This window comes from Artibeus jamaicensis, unplaced genomic scaffold, assembly GCF_021234435.1.
Source record: "Artibeus jamaicensis isolate MK-2021 breed Jamaican fruit bat unplaced genomic scaffold, CSHL_Jam_final contig_384, whole genome shotgun sequence".
NCBI classification, from domain to species: Eukaryota; Metazoa; Chordata; class Mammalia; order Chiroptera; family Phyllostomidae; genus Artibeus; species Artibeus jamaicensis.
The window spans coordinates 13,227,737-13,255,506 of record NW_026521810.1 but is presented as its reverse complement, the minus strand read 5'-3'; the positions used below and the strand labels follow the sequence as shown (position 1 = coordinate 13,255,506).

Here is a 27,770-nt window from a genome sequence, read left to right as displayed (position 1 = left end):
TATTGGAAACTCTGCCCCTGAGTATGTTGATGGTCGGATTTTGGGGTGCAGGGTGTGAAAATAGGGTAGTCCCATCTCAGTCTCCTGGAAGGGAGCTGTAGCTGCTTGGAGGCAGCCCGTTTATGCAGAGCCTGGTGAAGGGGGGGATGTTATGGCGACATGTCAAACCCACCAAGGAGGCTCTGTGACCCCAATGATATTTTTCACAGAATGTGGTGGATTCTCAATGTAACCACAACGACATCCGCTCTGTATCAAGCAGAAGAGCAGATGTAATTACAAAAGTTCTGGAGATGCCTGCTCAGTCTAGGGCCAGGTGTTCAGAGGGCTGGATATGGCTTGCCTCTCACCTCCAGGTAAGCTCCCATCCCCCACACTGCTGCACCCACACAGGATGGCGGGAAGAAATGAGAGCAACTGCACTCTGGCAAGCGAGCCCCCTTTAAAAAAATATCCAGAGAGAGACACAGGGTAAGACAGTAATCAGTTTCTATGCTGAATTTAAGCGGGTCTTGTTTTTTCCCCCAAGGTGTTTGTCCTCAAAACATGGAAATAAAATAACTTTAATTTACACAAATTAAAGACCTATCCAAAGTGTGTAGCTGGCAGGGCCTTGCAGGGAGTGCATCGAGGCCCTGTGCCAGGGCTCCTGCGGTGCTGAATGATGGCTGCGGGAGTGGCCTGCGGTCTCCCCTGGCTGAAGGAGTTAGCTTGTTTGTTCTAGGAAGGCCATTCAGCTCCAGCGTTATCAGGCCTTACTTTATCTCAATCACAAATATGTACCTGTCAACCCTACCTCACTTTTGCCACTCCCACTTTCCTCCATCTTGGGACCTTCAAGGTCATTTAGGCCTGCTGTCATCCTTGGTCTCCTATCTGGTCACCCAACTTTGACTCTGGTCCCTTCCATTGCTTCTCACTCCTGCCAGTGAAAACCTTGTCCTGCCAAGCTCCTGCTTTAACATTCAATGTGCTTCACATGGTGCCTAGGGACATACCGAGTAGTCCCAATGTTGTCTGAGGCCCTTCACGCTCAGCTCTGCAACCCCATCTCCACCCTTTCCTGATCGCTGCCTTCTTCACATGCCTTGGTGTCTTGATGTTTTTGAAAGTGTCCTTTTCTCTTTCCACCTCAGTGCCATTGAACATGCTATTCCCTCAGCCAGGAAGGTCCTCAGCTCTGTTTAGCAAACTCCTGTTCCTCAAGACCCAGCTCAAGCATCTCCCCTCTGTGGGGCTCAGCTCCTTGCCCCCTCCACCCGGACCCTGGACATCCGTGGACTGCAGCACTTGCTCTGCATAGCAGTAGTTTGTTCACTCATCCAGCTTGACGACCTGACCCTTGATTCCTTGAGGAAGAGACCTTGTATTGGTCATGTTTATACTGTGGTGCCTACACACTCTTGGTCTTCAAGAAACCCTTGTTTGGTAAATGCTAAATGAAAGCAAAAGCAGGGTGCAGCAAACCAGAAGAGAGGTAGTTAATGTCAGGTAGTTAATGTCAGGTGAGCGTGGTCAGGAAAGGCTTTACAAAGTGGCTGGTTTGGAGACAAGTTAGAACTGGGAGAGAAGTTGTTTAGAACAAGGCATTGGACTTGGTTGAGACGGTACTGATCTGCTGCTTTAACACACAGTCGGGGTGTGACCGAAAGGAAAAGGAGGAGGAGGGGGAGAAGGTAGAGGCATTAGTAGTGCACATAGGAATATTTAACTCAGTCTGGTTGTGGATTTGCTCCTGAAGAGATGCACAGTACATGTAGCAGCCTGAACAGAGTCTGAAAGAAAGAGAATAAGGGCATGTAGAAGATGCAGAAATTATACAGGAACAACTGAACAATGATAAATACTGAGCATGCTGGAAAGGAAAACTGTACATATAAACTAGAACACACTCCACATTGGACATAATGAAGGGAAAATTAGTAAACTAGAAACCAGCACTGAGGAGCTCACAGAGAACGTAAAGCAGGAAGATAAAGGCTGAAGCAGTACAGACGGAAGCAGTTTGCAAAGCTGCTGCAACGTGGGTCAGCACTGTGGAGTGTTTGCCAGGATTTCAGAAACAGGAGGATAGAGGGAATATAGAGAAGGAATATTGGAAGAGATCATGGCTGAAGATTTTCCACAATTAAAGACACATGCTCTTATTTTGTTTCATTTATCTTTTATCTTTTATTATTTATTTATTTATTTTGAAATTGCTGTTCGAGTACAGTTGTCTCCATTTTCCTGCCACTACTTTCCCCCCCTCCACCCACCCCCACCCTCAATCTGACCCCTCCTTGGCTTAGAGTGCCAAATAGAACAAGTGAAAATACTGTGTATCCCTTTCTGAACATACCAAAGAGAACCACAAGACATCAAAAGCAATGAGAGGAAAGCATCCCAGAATGCTAGAGGAAGCTGGAACAGTATTTGAAGTATGTTTTAGGGAGCCGCCGTCGCAGCTTGGATGGGGTAGAGAAAGAACCTTTCATTCTAGCAACAAGCAGTGCTGCCCTGTGGATTCACTGACTGATTGGACCCAGCCAACTTTTTTTCATCTCCTTTTCTCACATCTTCAACATGCAGCCAACTATGAAGCACTGACAGTGCGCTGTAATTTACACAAGCAAGAATTGTCACTTTTCTCCACCAGCAACACTGAGATCACCCGAGAGTTGGGTATTTTCTTTCTTGTGCCTTTCTTTATTGAAGAAAATTAAAAAATATTTGAAAGATATAGCCATACCTCAAATTCATTTGCCATAAGTCTCTTGAAATTGTTGCATTTAGTTTTGCTTTGTTTATGGCAAATAATCAATCAATTTAGTTCCCTAATTAGACTGTTAAATGCAGATTTTTTAAGATTGCAGAGATGACAGAATCAGTACACGTTTCATCATAATACACCTCCTTGTGAGAACAGACGTTGAACACTAAAAGGGACTAACATTTAACATGGGCCATTTGCCGTGTAGGCAAACAGTCCTGGTATAGTCAGAGCCAGAATCTTTATATGGTTCCGGGGGGACTTTTTGGCGGATTTTGCTGATGACACTTCAAACAGTTGAAACATGTACAGACATTATTTGTCTTATTATACGAGGCCCACACACTGCAACACAGACACAAAAATGAGTCTTGGACAGGCTGAAAGTCAGCTGTATTTTTGGTAAGCCTTTCCTTCTGAGCACGCTCAATAGTTGAAAATATTAAGTGCTGAAGGCCACAAACTTAACAAGCGTGTCTGGTCATCAGGGAGACACGTGGCGTTGTGCTGCCCTGCACAGTCTGTGCCCTTCCCAGCGGGCCGGTCGGGGACCAGCGTGGCCGCCTTCACGGCAGCAGAGCCTGTGGTTCTTGCTGCTCTTCTCTGTGGTCCGTTCCCCAGACAGCTGTTCGTGTCTGCAGGGCTCGTGGGGTAACACTTTACACATCCCTCCAGTAGCCAAGGGGCTAACACCATTATATCTGTGTTCTAAACCACAATAATAAACTAGTCTTAACCCTCTATGAGAGTGAATTTAATTAGTTTTCTAAGAAGCCTATACTTACAGTTCTCTGATAACCAATAAAAAAAACAATTCTGATTAACGAAGAATAAACATCCCATTTCACTCCTACTCCTCCCCATTCAAATAATCATATATATAAATACACTTAAAACTGGAAAAATGTCGCACTTTTCTTCCACCAAATATTTAACTAAAACTCCAGTAGAATTCTTTGCTTCTGATATGAGTGCCATGAATATATTGCTAAGCTTGAAGCAGGGGCTAAATGGTTTGGTGGGAGTAGTTCTTCCGGGGATATCAATGGTTTCTCATTAGTTTGTCATTGTTGTGGTTCAAGTTCAAGTTCTTAAAAGGTCGAAAGTTTTTCTAGGTCCTTCCCCATCTCAGCACATTGTTCTTTAGGCCTCTCCATAGCTTTTCTGTGCTCTTCCTGCACTTCCGCCTGTTTGTCGTGTTGTTCTTCATGGAATCTTCGCACTGCATTGTATGCTGGTTTTCACTAGCTGTTAAACGGTCCTTATGAATCTTGTTTTATTCCTGCTTTCTCTGTGAGAGCCTGCAGCCGAGTCAGTAGCTGCCTGCAATCTCTGGAGAACTCGGTGTAAGTCGTCTCGTATTGTTCCTCTACATTTGGGGAAAACGGGTTCATCTGTCTCATTGTTTATATCCTTCAAATTTTCAAGAGCTCACATTTCTCCAAGACCGTAGTTTTCTTTAGATTCTTTCACAAAATAATGGGTTTCACTTTCGATAACTGGTCTGTGATCTACCAACCTTGAATGAATTTCTCCAGAGGTGGCTTCACAACCCACAGTTGTGGGTCTGTATCCCTCCACCGTTCACCCTGACCCAGACCTACCCAGCACTTTGAGAGCTGAATTTCTCCTCAAAGTTACCTAAAAAGAATATACATATATATATATATATATATATATATACATATATATATGTATATATATATATGTATTGCTTTTGTTTTAAAGGGAGAGAGAGGAAGGGAGAGAAGAAGGGAGGGAAACAGCAGTGCGAGTGAGGAGTGACTGGTCGCCTCCCGCACCCACCGGGACAGCAACAGTACACGCCTGGACTGGAGATTGAACCAGAAACCTGGTTCAACTGAACAGAGGTATGTGCCCTGATCAGAATGGAATCTTCAAACTTTCCATTGCAGGACGACACTCCAATCACCTGAGCCACACTGGCTAGAGTCTCGGTTACTTTTTAAATTACATTTCTTATTTTGAAATAACTGTAACTTGACATTGCAGTTATAAGAATAGTAGAAAGAGATCCTGAATTCCCTTCACCCAGCTTCCCCCGATGGTAAGGTCTTGCTTGACTATAGTACAATATCACCACAGGCTACTTTTTGTTTAATAACTCATTTTTGAGATTTATAACTTCTTTATGCTATTTTTGAACAATTGTGCACTACTAATAGTTGTAGTGTAATGATGGTGTAATCTGAATAACTTTAGTACTTAGAAATTATGGTTACAGGAAATTAAAATTTCAACTTATATACATTTTTGGCAGAGAAGAAGATCAATTTAAAATCTTCAAGTATACAGCATCATAAGTTCAAGGAGAAAAAAGAATGATAAAAAACTTCTAAAGGTTAAGGAAGAACTTTTTCTCATATTTTTAAAATGGGTGATGGTTGAAATAAAATCGATATTTATTTATAGTCTACTAGAAACAATGAAAAAGAGTGATGTAAAAGTTTTATTTTAAGATATCCACATTTACAACACACTGGAAATTATATGCTTTAAAACAATTTCTGTGAAGAATGATGTCAACTTAAAACTGAATGAAGGCACACACCCAGTTGGTAGTAGCTTTATTCATGATACCTTAGATGTGACCTACCCCGGTCCCCATTGGTGGGCGAATGAGCGAATAATCAAAATGTGTTAAATCCATAGAGTAGAATATTTTGCAGCCTTAAAAAGGAAGGGTGTCGGGGGAGATAGAGGACGGTGAAGGGACGATAAATGGTGATGGAAGGAGACCTGGTGTGGGGTGGTGAACACACAATACAATATGTAAATGATGTAGTATAGAATTGTACACACATTTTTTTGGAAATCAAAAATAAAATAAAAAGGACACCAATTTGGACATATACTACAATGTGGGTGAACCGTGAGGACCTTATGCTAGGTGAAATAAGCCGGTCACAAACAGAAAAATAGTATGTGATTCTACTCCTAGGAGGTACATAGAGTAGCCAAGAGGCAGAAAATAGACTGGTGGCTGCCAGGGCCTGGGTTAGGGGAGCGGGGAGTTAGTGGGCAGTGGGCACAGACTTTCAGTTTGGCGAGATAGGAGTTCTGGAGGTGGATTGCACAGTAACGTGGCTATCCTTGTTACAACTGAACTGTACACTCAAAAATGGTTCACAGGGTTAGTATGTTACAGCCATTTTAGCACAGTGAAGATTTTTTTTTTTAGTGAATGTAGGAGTACATAGTCTTTCATATACTGGAGGATGCACAATGCAAGGACAGTAAGAAGTAATCACAACTGCCACTGCTTATGTATACATTCCTCTATTGATGGGCCGTTTGACTGCTTTTGTTGCGATAAACAGATACTCCAGAGAATAGCCTTATACCTACTGCCTAGAGTCCTCGTACAAGATTTTCTCTAGGGTGTCGACCTGGAAGAGGAGTGACTTAGAAGCAAGTAGACTTAGAGAGCAAAGACTGACTCGTCCATGGTTCCCTTCAAACCTGTAGCTACTGACTTTGCTCGGCAGCCGGCAACCTGCAGCGAGCAGCCAAGAAGCCAGGCTTGTGGGCTAGGTTGGGCGCCTGGGGACGCGCGCTGCTCCGGGGCTAGGGCGGCGGCTACCCAGCCCGGCCCTGGCTGGCAGCAGTGTACGTGAGGTTGCCCGGCACAGTGGCCTTGAAGGAGGCGCTGCTCGATGCCTCCGGGATACTCCTGCTGCAGGCACCCGCTAGGGGAAAAAGCGACTGCCAAGCGTAAGTGTAGCAGAGGCTCTGGCTTCGGCCCACGAGAACCTGGGCGTCTGCTCGCTGGTGCGCAGCGCTCGGGCCAACCTCAACCAGGCTCGCTGCCCCTACCTGCAGCCCCGTTGGGTTGGGCGGAGTTCTAGGACCATATCCTGGACGTGAGCTTCGTGGGGCTGACGGTGGGTGCTGGCGGCTGGGATGCGCGACTGAGACATCAAGGAGGACGAGTTCCTCCTCCTGCCCGTGCGTTTGCGAGTCGGGCACCAGCAGCTGCTCTCGGACCACGGTGAGCGGCTCTTCGGTGAGCAATACCAGCTCTTCGCGCTCGTCCACCATCAGGTGGACCAGGCACCACCGGAGCAGGGGGAGGGGCAGGTCTCGCAGAAAGAGAAGGACGAGCTGGCCCTGAGCCAAGACAAGTCGCTGGCGCGGAGGGCCTGAGATGAAAGTCAGTGAGGCCTGGGACCCCACCCAGCTCCAAGCCCTGGCACACCAGGCAGACTGTTTGCCCGGGACTGTGCATTTGGTGGGAGTGAGCCTCAGATGCAGACAGACTGAAATGATATGCAGAGTGTTCTCACTGGGTTTTCACAAAATCAGGGGGCCTTTCTTCCTCTCACATTGTTTCTTGGTAGCCGAAGCTAATTCAGAGCATTCTTGGTCTGGGAACTGGGGAGAGCAGCAGCGACATTCGTATGATGCTTACCACTGTCAGAGTTAGTGAGCAGCATTATACATAAATAAGGCTTTTTTTCACTGTGCCTCTCGGCCCCTCTGACTGGACATCGTGTCTGTCAGGGGACTCCTAAGCTCTCCAAAACCTATTCAGATTTTTTTTGTTTTATATTTTGAGCTGCAATGTTTATACTCTCATTTTCATGAGTAACATTTTATTTGAATTATTTTGGAATAATTATAGTCTCAGAGTAAACTGGAAAAAAAATACAGGACGCCCTTTGTACGCTTTTCTCCCACCTTCCCCAAATGGTAACATTTTACATAAGCAGACCCAAACTAGAATTGGTTATTTGGATTTTACAGGGAAACTTTTTGCAGAACTATTTGCTTTTACCACTTGTGTGTTGATAGTGATGTTAAAGTGAGTTGGAAGGATGACACATTTTCTGATGTAGAAATCTACATGGAATCATAGACTCTGGTCATGTTATACTTTAATGACATTTAAAGAATCCTGAGGGGAGAAATATGTTAGTGTGCATAGCTGCTACTCAGCTAGGTTATGGTAAACCACACCTTAAAAACTAGACTTACAGGAATGAGACTAACTCTCTTTCCTAGGTGGCCTTTGGCTAGTTAATAAAATCTGTTGATGAAAAAACCAAAACAACAACAATGAAAACCCCCCTGTAGTTACTGAGTTTCCACTTACCCACATGGTTTATAACTTTTGGTTTTGTCAGTCTTTTCAGTTCTGCCACCCCGATGGGTGTGAGTTGGTGTCTCATTGTTGTTTAGACTTCCAACTCCCTCACTGAGGCTGAGAGTGAGTGCCTTGCCTGCCTCTCCTGCGGAAGTGCCTGTTTGCATTCTGTGCCTACTGCTGTGCTGGGCGGCAACTACACAACTTCCACTCACCAGGCTGTCTCTGCTTTCCAGGGCTCACATCACTTAAAAGACAAATTTTATTGGTGCTTAGAGAACCTGATTTCTTTCCAACAATTGTGCACTATTAATTTATTTTTTTCTCACCTGGCAATAAGTGTTTTATTTCTATAATGACAAATAATTTTCAAGTTTGTTCCCTTTTCTTAAAATACAAAGCTAAACCATAAGCAGGTGCAGCCAGACAAGACATTTTTGTCTCACATAAGTAAGCTCCACCTGATCGTCCTCCAGTTCTAGGACCACTGAGCAGCTAAGTGTGGGGCAGGGGAAAGACTTTCTTAGGTAGCCCATTGTGAGGCTGGGCTTGTGGGCTGGGGGCTGGGGAGCATCAAGGTTCAGGACAGGCCCTCACACCTGTCTCCATTCACATTTACCTGGGACCAGGGGTCCTGGGAGACCCCAGGACAGGGCTCCAGAGCCTCGGAGCCTGCACCCCCTGGACTGCAGGTTAACAGAGTGAGAATCTATGCCCCTTCCCTCTTCAGAAGGGGAGAAGCTACCTACTCCTCCTATCTTCACATCCCAGGTGGAAAACTTTGTGGTTAGCGTAGATCCCTGGTTGCTGGACCTATCTGCTCCCTGGGCGGGGGCCCATAGGCTCGCCCTTCAGCTCATGGCTGCACACCTGCTTTTCGCAGGAAAGACACCAGGTGGCCTGACAAAGCCTGACTGGAACTTTGAACCCCGCAGAGTCAGGTCCAGGCGGGGTGGGGGTTGGGAGGATGGGATAAGTGATTTCTGGTCCCACTACAAAACTTGATTCTCGACTAGAATAGAATACCATCTCAAATCTACTGGAAAAACAAACAAACAAAAAACAAACCAAAAGATGAGAAAAGAGAGAATCAGCTATTTCACTCACTGTAAGATCTATTAATATATACATGTAAATTGTTTCCTGTTTTTTTTAACAATTTTTATTATTTAAGAAACAAATTCATTGTTCACATTTTTATAAAGAATTACCCCCGTTTCAGAAACCTCTTCCCCAGCCGGGCTAGCTAAACAATGCTTTCCCCTGACTACATCCACTCTAATGACCTGTCCTGATGCTTGGAAGTCTCCAGAAAAGCCGAAGCCTGTGCGAGAGTGAGGCTAGGTCTGTCCCACACCTCCTGGCCACCGGGTCTGCAAGCTTTCAAGAAAACAGAAGGGAAGACTAACTTACTATGAAACCTTTAAAAACAATATTCATACACTTTTGTGTGTGCCTGTTGGGATCTCAGGAAAACAAGAGCTTGGGAACATCCCACCCAGGCCGTTGGGCAGCGGTGTCTTCCTGGTGTGCACCACTCATTTTAACCACCAAATGAGCCTTTGGCTCTTTTTTGTTGTTGTTCATGAGCCTTCCTGAGTCCTGCTGTGTTTGCAGTTCAGGCTCTGGAAAAAAACATCTTGGGGCAAAATAAAATAGGCCTGTCCAAAGGCTTATTTCTTTCATCTTTGTGTGTGTGTGTGTGTGAGAGAGAGAGAGAGAGAGAGAGAGAGAGATATTGTCTTGAAACAGTTTATCCCCAATTGAAACTTTAAAAAGTTAGTGGAAAATTTTACTTTTACACAAAATATTTCATTCTGTAGTGGGTGCTGGCCAAGGATCCATAAAGTAACTTCACTCACCCGTAAGGGTTTTTCATTCTCGTCTTTTATAAACTGTGACCTGGCGGGTAGGAAGCACGCCCCCCCCCACCCGTGCAACTTTCCGAGGGGAGCTGAGCGGTTCTGTCTCTGTGTCTATGGGGCGAGCTGTGGAAGGTGGAGGAGCAGTGATGGAAATGTTGCAAGAGGGGAGAGCAATTGTTTCCACTAGCTAACCACCAGAGCCTGAGGGCGGCTGACAAGGCTCCAGCCCCTTCTGTAGCATGGTGACCCACTTAGAAGTTTTCACCTCTGGGAAGGGAAGGAGGAGAGTTGTGACCTTGGAGAAGGAGGCAGAAAAGGAGGAGCTTGGGAAGAAAAGAAAAGAAGATGGAGAAGCCAAGGTGTTTCCTTCTCAACTAGCCCTCCGGTTCCTCTTTCTCTTTCTTTGGGTGGGGATTAGAGAATTTCCCAGGATGACTTTCACTTATTCCATTTAGCAAAGGAGAGAAATGAACTTCCTCCATACCTCAGACACTGAGGCACTCTGTCCATCAGGAAGGCTCCTACACGTGTCCAGAGGCACAACCACGAAATAGGGTCTCCCCTGTCCTCACCCATACCCCCGCACCCCTATCCTGGAGGCTGTGCAGCAAGTAGGAGCTACAGGGGACTGGGGTGCCTGGTGGGGTTTGCAGTTGGTGTCCTACTTCATGGCCTTCTGATTCCAGTTCTGCAGGCGCCAGCACGGAAGGACACCTCAGCAGTGGGGGCAGACATGGGAACACGTGATACCACCCACATAGGGGTTCCAGGATGTGGTGGGTACAGCTAGGACCCGCACAAAAGGAGCCCAGCCCAGGATGACTCCTTTAGCTACTAAGGGGGGTGGTGTGGAGGGTGAGCAGGGCGACTAGGTGCCTCTGTGCCTGAACTCAGTCTTAAAGGAGGCAAAGAAGCAGGCGTGGTAGAGCAGTGGTGCGAGTCAGGCTGCAGTCAGGCATTGCTGCAAAGGCGCAGTGGCCAGAAGCTGCTTAGTTTAGGGAAACGGCACCCATTAGGCCGGTTAATGCAGGTGCAGTGGTGGTGGTGGTGGGGGGGGTGGTTCACAGCAGCACATGGAAGGAGCTTGCACTCCCTCCCCTGCTCAGGTGCTCATTCTGTACAATTTTCTGGGACAGCCCTGGCAGAGGTCTAAAATATCCACCCTGGTTGATCCAAGCCCTGAATCCTTCCCACTATGTCTCCCTGGAAGTTATTTTTCTGTGCACAGCAAGCCCCGATCATTGGCAGCCAGCTCATTTCCTCTCTTACTCCAGAAAGCAAGTGGCCAAGTCCCTGGCCTTACGGAGCTTCACTGGTAGGGAGAGCACAGAGCTCAGCGTGCAGCACCGAGGCAGAAACTGGGGTCCCATAGTGGGGTGGTCAGGGCCTTGTGTTGAGGGGAAAGGGGAAGAAGTCCTGAGGGCTCCTGGGAGGGAGAGGAGAAAGGAGGGATCCAGAGTCCGGACTTGGAAGTGAACTCAGAGAAGCTCTCATCTATCACATTTTATGGAAGAAGAAAAACGGGGGCCCAGGGGGGCGGAGTATTTTACGAGTATCTCAAGCGGCCGGGACAGAGCTGAGACCTGTTGCCCCGGACACTGCCTACCACGCCCGGCCCGCGTGCCGCCCCGGGAAAGAGAGCGCGCGGTCCGCCCGGCAGGCGGCGACGTTGCTCCACTCGGGCGGGGCAGCGGCCTCGAGGGACCGCGAATTCGGGCCGCGCGGGATCGCCAGCGAGGCCGACGGTGTGCGCGTTCCCTTCTAGCCCCGGTCCCGCCGTGTGCGCGCCCCACCTGGCGGCCCCAGTCTGCCCGCCGCGGCTCCGGCCCGGGCGCTCCTCCGGCCCTGCAACGCCGGACGGAGGTTACCTGTCCGGTTACCCGCCCCGTGGAGGCCTGCTTTTCTCTGGCGACCGGGCTTCCCGTTGGGGGGAAGGGGGTGGGGTTGAGAGCGGGATTTGCATTTTCAAAGAGATCGAGTGACTTTAATTACGAAGCGGAATTTCTGGCCCAGGATCGGGCGGGAGGACATTTCGGGTGGACTCCTACCCTCCCCCAGCCCCCGAGTGTCTAACGATCAGGGCCAAGGCACCTGTGCAAGGCGCCGTCCGTGGAAGTAGCTAGAATGCCAACGCTTTAATGGTGGATAGGAGTTCTCAGTTTTAGAACTCCTCTTCTCTGGGTCAGGCTGGGAGTTCTCCCAACTCTCCTTCCCTCGAGCGACCGACTGGGGACGCGGGGTACCAGACTCCAGCTCCGTTTCCCGGACGCCTGGAGCCCCGCCCGGGGCTGCCCTGGTCGCCGCTGTCAGCTGGCCCCTTGGCGGGGCCGCTCAGTCCAGGCGCGGATCCTGTCGCTCGATCAGCTCGGTGACCTGTAGCCCCGGGAGGGGGGTCCCCGGGCCCCGGGACCGGGAGGGAGGGGAGCATCGGCGGGAAGCGGACGGCGCGCGAATGCGCGGGATGTCCTGGGGGCAGGTGGAGTGTCCCGCCCCTGGTCTCCTGCGCCGGACGCGGAGGTTGCTGTGAAGACACAGGTCAAGGCCGCCTGTCCAGCCTCTGGGGCGCTGGGCCGGCGGGCAGAGGGAAAGTCTCGGTGCACCAAGGGGGGAGGTTACAGGAGCCAGGGCCTCGCTGAGGTTCCTTCGGTCTACTCACAGATTTCATTCTGCTCTTGTGCGGGTCCTGGTGGTGCCTGGAATTAAAGCCCCTTGGTCAAAACGTGTCCTGCTGTCTGCCACTAACAAGTCATTATGCTCAGCCTTTTTCTTCTGGTGATGTGAACCATAGATTTTGGTTGTTCATGGGAGTTCTGAGCTGACTAGACACTGCAGTGGGGGGTGCAGGTGCAGTGGGTGCCTGGATCATGCACTGAATTTGTGATTTTAGCAATCTGTAAATCCCTCTTTGTTTCAGATGTGTACAATCAATATTTAACCTAAAAGTGTTTGCCTTCTGTTTTAGGTTAAACATATTTTGGAAAATAGAAAATAGAAAAAAATAGTGACAATATGGAACTGTGGTCACTTAATAAATACACGTCTTGGTGTATTTATTTCGTATTTTTTGTTCCAGTTCTATAGCTGTATATTTAAACTTTTTTCATTACTGCCATCATATTTTTATTCATGTTTGTGCATGCTTTTAAAAATTCTTACGTCATACACGTTTATATGTAACATGTTCTTCATAAGTCTCACTTGGTTTCTGTGTAATATTTTATTCATATTTTTCCCATTTAGTACCCAGTTAGTAAGACATTTAGGTCATATTATTCTTTCAATATGATAGTGATTTCTAAATGGAATGTAATTTCAATTGTTTATTTCTTATTGACCCTAAGAGTTCTTAAGAGATGTTACAGAATTTTCAGTGGATAGATTTCCCCCATTTGCTTTTAATCACGTTGCCCTGTGGTCTGAGAATATGAGCTGTGTTTATGTTTTTTGGAATGTATTGAACTTTTGATTGATGGTTGATTTTGTATACAACTTTTAGCATAGTTTTGAATGAATAATTGAGTATAAAATTCTACATATTAGATCACACTTAGTAAAATATATTATTCATACTTGCTATGTTCTTTATTTTTATTCACTTGATCTGTTAATTTCTGAAAGAACTGTAAGTTTTCAGAATGTTTGTGGATTTACCATTTTCTTTATTATTATTATTTCTATTGCTGTTATATTTTGAAGAGTTTGTGTTTTACATATTTATTTATTTATTAATTTTTTCAACTTTAGTGACATCTAATTGATATATAACACTGTACAAATTTAAGAGGTGTCCATGATGATTTCCTTTACATACATATATTCTGCAAGATGATTACCAGTAAGGTGAGTTAACATATGCGTCACCTCACATAGTTACATTTTGTTGTGTAACTACACAAAATACACACAAAATATGTATTTTTTAAAAATATTTAAGATCATTTCTCTTAGCAACTTTCAAACATACCATACAGTCTTGTTAACTATGCTGTACATTACATTCCCAGAATTCACATTCATCTATAGCAGGAAGTTTATGTCCTTTGACCACTTTTTTCCGTATTTTAAAGTGGAAGTGTAAAAATCATATGTCTGTTAGGATGATAAACAAATAAACATATGGCCATAAATATCTTTTTATGCATTTTTAATTATTTTGTTGGACTGGGTTTTCAGAAGGAAATGGGTTTGAAAGCCAAGCCGGCCCCTTAGGAGCCTCACCCCGCACTGTGGGTCGCCACGAGAGCGGCTTGCGCACTGAGCCCTGGTCAGCAGTGGGGATAAAGGAAAAACAAGATGCTGTTATTTTGGGAGAGGCAAGAAACGGAGATACTTAAAAAATTTTACTTGAATGTGTATTGAAGTTGACTTTTTTTCCCCTGCAGGTCTGATTATCAGTTGAATTTTTTTTTTTACATGTGGATTGTCTATTCTTGTCCTTTTGTGCTTCTGTTTTCTAACTTTTAACTTGAGGAGGTTAATCTCTTCCAGTTCTTACATTTGAGGAATTATGTTTATGTTTATTCTACCATAAAACATGTTATTGAAAAAGAAAAAATTAGCCTATTAAAGCAGATACTTCAAATTCATCCTGACTGCCTTTCTCCCCATGGCCCCTGGGCCTGAGCAGAACTTGCAGTGCACACGGAAAGCGGGTAGGGGATCTGTGGGCCCTAAAGGTCTTAAACTTGGGGGACGGGTTTCTTGAACTCTTTTAGAGGGATGAGAATTTAGGGTGATGGGGCTGAAATATGGGGGGAAAGTGATGCCCAGTGAGATTACATGATTTTCTTGTCAGACAAAGGGAGTGTGGCGTGTCAGGAGGAGAGAGTAAGGCTTGGCGTGCAGGGAGTCTCTGCTTTTTTCAGGGCAAAGAAAGAGGAGAGATGGCCCAGCCTGTCACACACAAGTGGCCCCATTCATTTCCAGTATTCCTTCAGTTTTCTTTTCATGCCTATGCTGTTAGTGGAAATGACCGCTTCTTTTATTTATGATAATAGTTGTTTGGGTCTTCTCTCTTTTTTTCTTAGTTATCCTGGCTAGAAATTTATCAATTTTGCTGATATTTTTCTAAGAACCAGCTTTCAGTTTCATTGATTTTCTCTGTTTTCAGTTTCATTGATTTCTTTTCTAATTCTTATTTCTTTTTTTCCCCCTTCCGTGCTTTAGGCTTATGTTGCTCTTCTTTCTCTTATTTCCTAAGGTGGAAGCTTAGATTATTGATTTTATGTCTTTCTTCTTTTTTAACATATGTGTCTCATGCCATAAATTTCCCTTTAAACACTGCTTTTGTTGCATCCTACAAATTTTGAAAAGGTGTGTTTTACTTTTCATTTAGTTTAAAACATTTAAACATTTTTCTTGAGACTTATTTTTGACCCATGTGTTATTTATTTATTTATTTATTTATTTATTTATTTATTTATTTCTTCTGGGCAAAAGAAGTGTTTATTTTTTAATTTTTTAATTTTTAAAAATTTTTTAATTTTTTAATTTTTAAAAATTTTTAATATATTTTTATTTTATTGATTATGCCATTACATTTGTTCTATTTCCCCCCTCCATTCCCCTCCACCCTGCACACCCCTCCCCACCATTCCCCCTCTTTAGTTCATGAACATGTGTCCCAAGTTCTTTAGATTCTATATTTCCCATACTATTCTTAACCTCCCCCCATCTATTTTCTATCTACTGTCTATGCTACTTATTTTCTGTACCTTCTCCCACCTTCTCCCTCTCCCACTCCCCTGTTGCTAACCCTCCACGTGATCTTCATTTCTATGGTTCTGCTCCTGATCTAGCTGTCCTCTTAGTTTGCTTTTGTTTTAGGTGTGGTTGTTAGTAACTGTGAGTTTGCTGTCCTTTCACTGTTCATCTTTTTGATCTTCTTTTTCTTAGGTAAGTCCCTTTAACATTTCATATAATAAGGGCTTGGTGATGATGGACTCCTTGAGTTTGATCTTATCTGAGAAGCACCTTATCTGTCCTTCAATTCTAAATGAAAGCTTTGCTGGATAGAGCAATCTTGGTTGTAGGTCTTTGGTTTTCATGACTTGGAATAGTTCTTTCCAGCCCCTTCTTGCCTGGAAGATCTCTTTTGAGAAATCTGCTGACAGTCTGATAGGAACTCCTTTGTAGGTGACTGTCCCCTTATCTCTTGCTGCTTCTAGGATCCTCTCCTTCATTTTAATCTTGGCTAATATAATTATGATGTGCCTTGGTGTGTTCCTTCTTGGGTCCAACTTCTTTGGTACTCTCTGAGCTTCCTAGACTTCCTGGAAGTCTATTGCCTTTGCCAGATTGGGGAAATTCTTCTTTATTATTTGTTCAAATAAGTTTTCCACTCGTGACTGTTCCTCTTCCCCTTCTGGTACCCCTGTAATTCGGATGTTGGAGCGTTTCAAGATGTCCTGGAGGTTCCTGAGCCTCTCCTGATTTTTTTTTTGAATTCTGGTTTCTTCATATTTTTCTGTTTGGTCATTTTTTTCCTTCCTTTTGGTCTACTCCCTTGATTTGAGTCCCAGTTTTCTTTCCATTACTATTGGTTTCCTCTGCATTTCCCTTCATTTCAATTAGTTTAGCCTTCATATGTTCCTCTAATTTGTGACTAAAATCAAACAGTTCTGTGAGGATCCTGATCACCAGTGTTTTGAACTGTGTAGCTGAAAGTTTGGCTATTTCTTCATTGCTTAGATTTATTGGCTCTGGGGCTCTGAGTTGTTCTTGAGCCATGTTTTGATTTGTTTGTGCCTGTTACGTATGAGGAGAGGAACCTTAGGTGTTCACCAGGGCAGGGCCACCCAGGTTGCTGGTTTGTGACACTGTATGTGAGGGCAGGGTCAGAGAGGGAGCAATGGTGGTCCTCTCCGCTCAACCAGTCCACCTCACTGCTCGCCCCAGCCTGTTTATCTGGGCGCAAATGTGTGAGCCCGTGCCCTGCGCCATGCGATCTCAGTGGTCACCTCTTCACTGGTTTATCTGCTCGCAAAAGTGCGACCGACCGCAGACAGCCAGCTGTGCCTCTTCCCTGTATCCACCTTCGGCTGTCTGTGCATTGACCGGGTCGGGAGATCTTTTTTGCCCGACCCGCTCCGCTGCTGGCTTTGCCCCTCTCACCGGTTTAGCTGAGCGGTTCGTTATTTTCAGACTCCATATGGTTGATTTTCTGTGTGGTTTGGTTGCGTTTATTGTTGTTAAAACTTTATTATTTTTAGATTTTGTTGTGCGAGGATGCAAAGTGTTTCCACCTACACCTCCATCTTGGCGGACGTCCCCATGTGTTATTCAGAAGTATGTCATATACCGTAATCTCCAACTATTTGGGGATTTTCCAGATATTTTTCTGTTATTGACTTCTAGTCTAATTCTATTGCAGTCTGAGAACATACTTTGTGTGATTTATGTTCTTTTAGAGTTGCTAAGGTATATGCGATGTCCCAGAATTGCATAGTCTGTTTGGTGAGTGTTCCATGTGAGCTTGGGAAGAATGTGTGTGCTGCTGATGGGCGGAGCATTCTATGAAAGTCAATGAAGTCAGGTTGGATGGTGGTGCTCTGCTGATCAATTAACGCACTACTGATTTTTCTGTCTGGTGGATCTATCAATTAGTTAGAGTAAGATGTTGAATATTGAGCTCTAGTAGAGGATTTGCCTATTTCTCCTTGCAGTCCTGTTGGTTTTTGTCTCACATATTTTGATGCTCTATTAAGTGCATCCATAGAGGATGCAACCAGAATCCTTGGTTAAGGATTGTTCAGTCTTCTCGGAGAATTGGCTCCTTTAACATTATATAATGTTCCTATTTAATACTGATAGTTTTGCTTGTTCTGATGGTCTCCCTGTCTAAAATGAATATAACTACTCCAGCTTTTGATTACTGCCAACATGATATGGCTTTCTTTATCTCTTAATAATCCATTTGAGTCTTTGCATTCATAATAAATTCCTTCTAGAAAACATATGATTGAGTCTTTTTAAAATAATCTGATAATTTCTGTCTTTTACTTGGTATGTTTACACCATTCACACTTGAAGTGATTATTGAAGAGGCAGAAAAACATTTGACAAGATCCAAAATCTACTTATGATGAAAACTCTCAACAAAGTGGGTATAGAGGTAATGTTCTTCAACATAATAAAAATCATAAATGACAAGTTCACAGCTAACATCGTATTCAATGACAAAAACTGAAAGCTTTTCCTTTAAGATTAGGATCAAGACAGGAATGTCCACTCTTGCTGCTGTTAGTTAGCGTAGTATTGAAAGTCCTGGCCACAGAAATTAGGCAAGAAAAAGAAATAAAAGACATCCAAATTAGAAAGAAAGAAGTAACACTGTGACTATTTGCATGATTCATACCATATATAGAAAACTGTAAAGACTTCATCAAAAAATTTAGAACTAATAAATGAATTCTGTCAAGTTGCAAGATACAAAATAAATATACAGAAAATTGTGGTTTCTATATATAAATAATAAACAATGAAAAAGAGAAAGCAAGACAACAATCCCATTTACAGTTGCATCAAAAAGAATAAAATATCTAGGAGGAGAAAAACCTGGCACCAAAAACTGGAAAGAAAGAAAGAAAGAAAGAAAGAACTGTGAAAGAAATTGAAGAAAACACAGATCAATGAAAAGATGTTCCATGTTTATGGATTGGAAGACTTAATCTTGTCCAAAAATTCAGTACTACCCAAAATAATCTACAAACTCAATACAATTCTCAGCAAAATTTCATTGGCATTTTTATCACAAAACTAGAACAGATAATTCTAAAATTTGTAAGGAGTAACAAAAGACCCCAAATAGCTGTAGTGACCTTAAGACAGAAAAACAAAGCTGGAGATATCATGCACCCTTATTTCAAACTATACTACAAGCTTATAATAATCCAAACAGTGTGGTATGGGTTCAGAAATACCCACATATATACAAACAGTTAATTTATGACAAAGCAGTGAAGAACATACAATGGGGAAAAACAGTCTCTTCAATAAGTGATGTTTGGAAAACTGGACAGCAACATGCCAAAGAATGAAACCAGATCACTGTCTTATACCTTACACAAAAATAAACTCAAAATAGGTAAAAGACTTGAATGTAAGACCTGAAACCACTAAATTCCTAGAAGAAAACAGGCAATAAGCTCCTTGACATCAGTCTTAGTAATTTTGGGGGGGGTCTGATTACAAAAGCAAGGGAAACAAAAGCAAAAAAATAAGCAAATGGAACTACATCAAATTAAAAAGCTTCTGCACAGTGAAGGAAACCATCAATCAAAGCCATGATGAGATACTGCCTCACGCCTGTTAGTATGGCTATTATCAAAAAGATAAATAACAAGTGTTGGAGAAAATGTGGAGAAAGGGGAACCCTTGTACACTGTTGGTGGGAAGGTAAACTGTCGCAGGCACCACAGAAAAGAGTATGGAGATTCATCGACAAATCAAGACTAGACCCACCATATGACCCAGCCATTCTATGTCTATATCTGAAGGAATCTAAAACACTAATATGAAAATATATATGCACCTGAGTCTTTATGCAGCATTAAAATAGGCAAGATATGGAAACAATCTAGTTGTCCACTGATGGATTAATGGATGAAGAATGGTACATATATACAATGGACCACTACTCAGTCATAAAAAGAAGGAAATTTTGAGGGGAGGGAGGGAGGGTTGCAGGGCTGGGAGAAAAAGGTGATAGGATTAAGAAAAACAACAAACAACCAAACAAAAAACCCTCATAAACACAGGCGATGGTATGGTGATTCCCAGAGGGGAAGCAGGGTGTGGCGAGGTAAAAGGGGGCAGAGAGAGAATAAATGGTGATGGGAGGGGACTAGACTTCACATGGTGAACGCACTAAACAATGTAGAGATGGTGTGTTGTAGAACCTGAGACCCATATAATTTTATTAACCAGTCGCCCCAATAAACTCAATAAAAAGTTCTTAAAAGGGGCTTATTGTCAAAAAGACACATATTGTGTGAGCTGATTGATATGAAATGCCCAGAATAAGCAAATCCATAGAGACAGAAAGTAGATTAGCAGTTGCCAGGGGTGGAAGAAAGAAGGAATGAGGAGTGATTGCTTATGGGCCTGGGATTTCTTTTTAAGGTGATAAAATGTTCTAGAATTAGTGGTAGTGGACACCCAGTTCCATGAACACACTGAAAACCACTCATTTGCACACTTTTACAGGGTGAGCTTTATGTCACAAGTGAGTTATAGCTCAATAAGGCTGCTAGCTTTCTTTCTTTTTAATAGAAGGAAATTGCCCAGACTGGTGTGGTTCAGTGGAGCATCATCCCACAAAGCGAAAGGCTGGCAGTTTGATATCTGGTCCGGGCACATGCCTGGGCTGTGGGTTTGGTCCCCTGTCCGGGGGTGTGCGAGATACAACTGATCGATGTTTCTTTCTTACACTGATGCTTATCTCCCTTCCTTTCTCCCTCCCTCCCCTTCTCTCTAAAAACATCACTCGATAAATAAAATCAAGAAAACAAGGAAATCTTGCCATTTGAGATAATCTGGATGGACCTTGGCGGCACTATGCTAAGTGAAATTAGTCAGATGGAGAAAGAATAACACCTAATGATTTCACTTATATGTGAAATCTAAAAAAAAAAAAAAAAAGACTGAACAACAACAAAAGCAAACTCATAGGTACAGAGAATAGATTGGTGGTTACCAGAAGGGAAGGGGGCGGGCACACTGGGTGAAGGGGATTTACAGTGTGGTGATGGATGGTAACCTGACTTGCAGTAGTTAACACCAGGTAATGCATGCAAATACCCAATTATAATATTATACACCTGAAATATATGTAATCTTATATACCAATTTTACCAAAATAAAATATAAGACATTAGAGACATAAAACTATTTTTGATGTTGTTGGATTAATATCTATCAGGTTTATAACTGTTTTCTATTATTAGTTGCACTTGTTATTTGGTTATTTCTTTTCCTCTCCTGCTCCATCCATAGAAATAATTATTTATCAATGTTTTTCCAATACTTGCCTCAGCAACGTTATGTGTAGCTCTATGTAGCAAAATAGGCTTCCTCACACCTGTACACAATGAGCGAGGCAGGTACGAAAGTGTTTGTGCCTACAAAGTGAATTTGGGGAGCAGATCGGTGTTCATCAGTGGGCAGTGGGAACTGGAATCCGGGCTCACTGCCCCGAAGGAGTACCGCGCAGCAGTTAAAAGTAAGCCGATCCATCCACACATCCTCGAACAAGACAAACCCTAACATACGCTCTTCGGTGAAAACTAAGCTGCAGAACAATATAAACATCGTGATCCTTTTACATAAAAAGTGTATGTGTCCGTGTGTAAATGCACAGAAACAGCTCTGGTATACAAACTGGTGTGATGAGGGTGGATTTGGGAAAGCAAAAAAACCTGCTGGTTACATTTTTTATTTCTGACAAAATTGCATTCAGATATTATTCAAGCTTTTTAAAAATGAAAGAAGTTTCCAAGTGCTTTTCCTCTGAAGGAGAGGTCTGTCTGACACAAGCAGCCTTTTCCAGCCTTAGAGCTGGGACTGCTCCTGTGAAACAGACGCGCCACAACCCTTGATCCGAGCTGGAGGCCGGGGGAGCAAAGGTGCTCCCACGCTCTGGCCAATTCCAGTACTACCGTTGCTGCGTTCTCTAGGACTTTGGGCAAACTGAGTCAGGGTGGACACTCTGTAGTTCACAAAGACTGGTGGCTCACCAGGGCAAAGTGAGAGACTCCAAGAATTTGGGGTGGTGGTGTCAGGAAAGGCTCTGGGCATGGGGTGCTGGAGGGCCCCTGGTGATAGAGGGAGGGAATCTGGTCAAATATGAAAGATCCACTCATGCGGACCTGTGCTTCTTGCCCCAAAGCTTCTCAGGGATCCAGGGCCAAGCAGCTTTGGTGAGATCACAGTATGGCTGAATTTCCAGACAGGCATCAAGAGGCAGGAATCACTGAAATACTTTTCCTCTGAGGCCTTGCAGAAGACAAGAGGGCTTCCAGATGTGCACCAAGTTGGCGACACTCTGGTTACACGACAGATTGGCTTCCCCTATTACACTGGTGGCCAGTCAGATTTGTGTCAACTTACACATAGAGAGAGCCAGGTTTATAGCACTTAGCAGGCCCAGGTTTACAGCGGGATCCAGCTGATTTAATTCAGGATCTTGAAGCCAGAAAACTCTGTTTCTGTTTCTTCAGAAAAAGGAAGTTGCACACCCAGAATCACATATTGTAATTATGCCCACTAATTAAGCGAGTTAATCTCATTTGGGGAAGTGGGCTGAGGGCTTTACCCCTCCCTCTAGGGCATTACTCTGGATTTTATTGCTGTGGTTAAGCATGTGAATTTTGGAAGGGTGTGACCTGCAAATTAGTTCCCTGGTGTTTGGAATCAAGGATGTAAGGTTCTATAGCTGCAAAATACATCCTCATGCTTTTTTTTTCTTTTTAAAGATTTTATTTATTTATTTTTAGAGAGAGGAGAACGGAAGGAGAAAGAGAGGGAAAGAAACATCAGTCAGTTTCTTCTCTCATGTACCCTGACTGGGGACCAAACCTTCAACCCAGGCTTGTGCCCTGACCAGGAAACAAGTGGTGTGACCTTTTGTTTTGTGGGACAATTGCCCAACCAACTGAGCCATGTGGGTCAGGGCTTCATCCTCGTGCTTTTAAAATTGCTCCCAGGAGGGTGGTGAGGTGGGACAATGTTGTCTTCTCAGGTTGAAAGACAAGCCCATCTATCTCAAGTATCAGTGAGTTTGTTCCGATGGCAACTTCCCCTTGGAGGTACATTATATTGGGCAAGAAAGCTTGAGCTTCAAGATGTCAGTTTCCCCAGATAATATACAGATTCAGTGTATTCTAAATGTTGACCAGATATTTTTGACAAGCTGATTATAAATTTTATGTGAAAGTAAAAGATCTAAAATAGCTAAGATAATTTTGTTGAAGGGTACTGGAGCATCGCTGTTCCAAATATCCTGGTTTATAAGCTGTAGGAATTTGAACAGTAATCGACCAGTGGAAGAGAGCAGGGGGCCCAGAAGATTATACATGGACATGCGGGAGGCGGCTGTCCACATCAGTGGGTAAAGGATTCGGTCTGTGGTGCTGTAACCATTGGCTTTCCGTGTGGGAACAATGCAAAACTTGACCCCATGGCAAACCACTCACAAAAGAGTGTGCCAGGAAGAACAGATACTGAATGTGACAAGCAAAGCTTTAAAACCTTCTGAAAAAAATATTTGTATGACATAGTATAAGGGCAGAATTTCTTGATCAAGACAGGAAAATATAGGTCTTATGGTTACCATATTAAAATTTTTTTTAAAGAATGTGGGACAAAAACCAGTAAGTACAAAGTAAAAGAACAAATCTCAGATTAGGAAAACATATTTGCAATGCAAAGAAACTAGAAAAGATCATTATCTATGATATGTAAGACTATCGCAAATTAGTAAGATAAAGACAAATAACTAAAAAATGAGCAAAGTACACGAACAAGCCACTAACGTTATGAAAGGACACTAAATCTTATTTAAATTAGGAAAATGAAGATTAAAACAACTGCTGTCACTTCACACCCAGATTAGCAAACGTTAACAAGACTAAAGATATCAAGCATGAGTGAGGAGCTGGCTGCAGAACTGTAACACTGATGGGAATATAAACGGGCACAGCCACTCTGGGGACAGATTGGCGACATCTAGTAAAAACAAAGATGCACAGTTTCTCCAGCCTCCCAACGCCAGCACTTCCACTTTTAGGTTCATCACTCAGGGGAAGTTGGAACTATAAGAGTGTTGACGGAGGTACAAAGAACAGAAACTGGATATTTGTAATAACAAAAATTGGAAAAAACCTAAATATGTAATAACAGACAGATGGATACATAAACAGTGATCAATCAAATAACACAATGAATGAACTAGATCCACAGACAAATTTCAACAGACAAATCTCAAATGGGTGATGTTCAATAAATAAGCAAATTATTACTTAAGCGTACATAAAATGTGAGAACACTGATAAAAATACATGACATGCAAACTAATGCTATATTTTATTTATGATTATAGCATTATTTATAAATACACAGCTACATAATAAAAGTACTACAAGGATAAAAGTGCAAAAACCTGAACCGGTGAAACCTGCAAACTGCAGGATGGGGACGCCCTTGGTGGTGGAGACTGGAATGAGGGTAGAGTAGGTACTAACTATTGTTTGTGAAATAAAAAACTAAAGAAAAATTGACAAAATGTTAAAATTTGCAAATCTGACAGGAGTATCTGGGTATCTCATTAAACTTTCGGTACTTCCTTTATATTGACACATTTCATAATTTAAAATGAAAATGTAAAACTCTGTTCCCTCTGGGAGGTCAGTAGATACTCACACGACACTCACACGCGGTGGGAGCCTGCTGTGTTCCAGGCACAGCTGACCTGCCAGTTACCCCTGGATCTTGGACTCTGGGGGGGTTGGCGCCTCTACATTCTCTGTGTTGTTAGTAGAACTAGGGTTTCCAAGGCTAATAAAATATTCTTTTGTTGTCCTTGAGTGAAGGTGTGATTTAGGTTGTTAAAAAAAAAAAGTCGGGCAAATCATATCTGATAAGAGGTTAATATCCAAAAGATACTAAGAACTCACACAACTCAATAGCAAAAGACAGAAACGACTCTATTAAAAATTGAGCAGAGGAACTGAAGAGATATTTTCCCCAAAACACATACAAATGGCCAACAGGTCCATGAAAAGGTGCTCAACATCGCTAATCACCAGAAAAGTGCAAATCAAAACCCCAATGACATAACACCTCGGAAATGTTAGAATGGTTGTCTTCAAAAAAAATAAAAAAAGATAAATGCTGGTGAGGATGTGGAGGACAGGGAACCCTCGTTGTGGGACTGCGAATTGGTACAGCTACCATGCAAACATGTGATGGTTCCTCAGGAAATAAAAAGCAGAATAATCACACGGTTCATCAATTTCACTTTGGGGCAAATGCTCAAAGGAAACGAGATCGCTGCCTCACAGAGACGCCTGTGTCCCCATGTTCATGGCGGCATTATTTACAGTGGCGGAGATGTGGAGGCAAACTGAGCGTTCGTCTGTGGACGAGTGGGTGAAGAGGCGGTACACAGAGACAGCGGAATACTGGTTAGCCGTGTAAAAAAGGGAGTCCTGCTGACAGCCTGGATGAACCTTGAGGGATTATGCTCAGTGAAATAAGTCAGAGAAACACAAATTCTGTATGATCTCACTTACACGTGGAATCTAAAAGCAACTGACCTCATAGAAAGAGGGAACGGATTGGTGGTTGTGGTGAAGGCGGTTAAAAAGTACGAATTTCCAGTTGTAAAATAAGCTACGTCATGGGGATGTAATGTACACACAGTGATTGTAGTTCACAGTACTCGAAACTTGCTAAGAGAGTAGCTCTTAAAAGTTCTCACATCACAAGAAAAAATGTAGCTATATGAGGTGATGGATGTTAACTAGACTTATTGTGGTCATCATTCTGCAATATATACATACGTCAAATTATTATGTTGTGCACCTTAAACTAATGCAATGTTATATATCATCTATATCCCAATACAAGGGAGAAAGGGAGGGAATAGCCAGGGTCCCTCATGCAAGGTCACACGGGCTGCCACAGGGTGCCAGCCACCAGCCACCGCGTCTACTGAGCTGTTGTGTCTGTCCACGTGCTCCCACCCAACTCCCTCCAGCCTCGCCTCTTCTCCAGTGTAGCTGGGGTTATTTGGTTTCAAAGAACCAAGCTTACTTATTTGTTTTCTTCCTCAAATAATCCAATAACTCAGACTTTTTATCAAGTTACACAGGCCTTCCCCTAAGTTTTTCTCTAAACTCCTAGGCCTGTTTATTCTCAAAGTGGCGGGGAAGAGCTGGGCTGTGTCTGGCTCTTGTGTGGGGGTAGGGAAGGCATTGGAGTCAGGCTGCTTCAAACCGAATTCTAGCTCTGGGACTCATTAAATGCTGTGTGACTTTGATCATGCCACAGAGCCTCTCTGAGCCTCCGTTTCCTTGCTTGTTAGAGGGTCACTGCTATCTGCTTTACCAGGCACACAGTCCCCAGCAAGGGGCCGGTGCCTGGGACGCACGGGGCCAATGGGAGCTGTAGCGCCCTGATGTCTCCCGGTGAGGAAGCAGGTAGGGTCTGGTTCTGTGGGACACAGCTGGACTCTGACAGAACTCCGGCCCAGGCTGAGGCGCAGGGCCAGTTGGGGCCCATTGCAGCAGTGCCTAAAAGCGGGCGGGGATTGTTTTTAAGTCAGTGTGGACCCCCAAGTGGAACATCTTCCCCCCCAGGGCAAACCCCTTCAGGGCTCTTGGAAAATTACAGTTTCACTTTTAGCAAAGCCCCTGCTGCAGAGAGGGAAAGCCCCATGGTAAGCAGTCCTCTCCAAAGGGGCAGTCCTCTGGCGGGCGCCGTGCCTACTCAAGAACCCTGCTGCCTGCACCCTTCCCTTCCCACTGCTTAACTCCTCACATTCTTTTGCCTTTTCTGACCCTGTTGCTCTCTTGCTTTGGAGGCGAGTGCACCCTGGGCACAACTTTCAGGTTCTGGATTTCAGGTTATGGCCACCGCCTGGGCGAGGAGCCGGTCCTGCTGCCTCCCCGAGCAACCACGTGCACCTCTGTGCTTAGATGAGGGCTCCCAGAGAAGCCTGCCCTCCTGTGCCCCACGCACGTGGTGCAGAAGAAACCCAGCTAGGGTTGGAGTTCCTGCCCTGTTTGTAGCATAAGCTGTGGGCTTTATTTCTTAAACACAGCAGGTGGTTCTGTGTGCTTTAAGGAAAGATGCACCACTTGGGAAATGTAGAGTTTAAAATGCTGTGTTCTTTCAAGAAACAACCCATGAAAGAAATAGTTGTAAGCTGGGCATCATTAAAATGAAAAGCCTCTGCTCTGCGAACCCACATCAGGAGAGTGATGAGATAAGCCGAAGGCTGGGGGAAAACATTTGCAGAGAGATCTGGTACAGAGCTGTTATCCAACATACACGAAGAACCCTTAAAACTCAACAATAAGAAAACAAACAACCTAATTTAAAAATGGGCCAGAAATCCTAACAGACACCTTACCAAAGGAGATATACATATGGCAAATAAACATAAGAAAAGGTGCTCCCCATTGTATGTCATTAGGGAAATTCAAATTAAAACGAGATACACTACGCACCTATTAGAATGGCCGAAACCCAAAACACTGCCGACTCCCCAGGCTGGTGAGGTGGAGCAGCAGCAACCCCCCCCTCATTCACTGATGGTGGGAGTGCAACATGGTACAGCCGCTTCGGAAGGCAGTTTTCTGTTTTTTTACAAAACTAAACATACGCTATCATGCAATCCAGCAATCATACTCCTCGTCATTTACCCAAAGGAACTGAAAACTTATGTCCAGACAGATGTTTATAGCAGCTTTATTCATAATCGCCAAACTGGAAGCAACCAAGATGCCCGTTAGCAGGTGAGTGGATAAACTGTGGAACATCCAGACAACGAACGGTCACTCAGTCCAACAAGAAGTGAGGGAACCTGGGGTGCTTGCTGCTAAGTGGTGAATGCCAATCTGAAAAGACTGCACACTTTAAGAATCAAAGTAGATGCCATTCCAGAAAGGGCAGAACTATGGAGACAGTAAAATCATTAGTGGTTGCCAGGGGCTGGGGAAGGGACAGATGAACCGGCAGAGCCCAGAGGATTTTTAGGGCAGTGAAACTACTCAGTATGACACTATCATGGCGGATACACGCGTTTGTACATTTGTCCAAACCCGTAGAATGTGTGACGCCAAGAGTGAATCCTAATGCAGGCTATGGACTCTGGGTGGTAACAATGTGTCAGTATAGGCTTAGGGATCGTTACAAATGTTTGCCTGTGGTGGCGGTGTTGATAACAGGGAGGCTCTGCACGTGGGGGGCCAAGGGGAAGTGGGAGTCTTTGTGCCTTCCCTTCAATTTTGCTGTGAACCTAACCCTGCTTTTTAAAAAGTAG

The 27,770-nt window shown here is 43.9% G+C and overlaps 2 pseudogenes; one reads left to right on the top strand and one right to left on the bottom strand.

Annotated features, from left to right (window-relative positions):
* Positions 1 to 2,251: 2,251 nt before the first annotated feature.
* On the bottom strand, positions 2,252 to 6,221 carry LOC128627317 (biogenesis of lysosome-related organelles complex 1 subunit 5-like; annotated as a pseudogene).
* Positions 6,220 to 7,180, top strand: LOC128627316 (mitochondrial import inner membrane translocase subunit Tim29-like; annotated as a pseudogene).
* Positions 7,181 to 27,770: the final 20,590 nt, after the last annotated feature.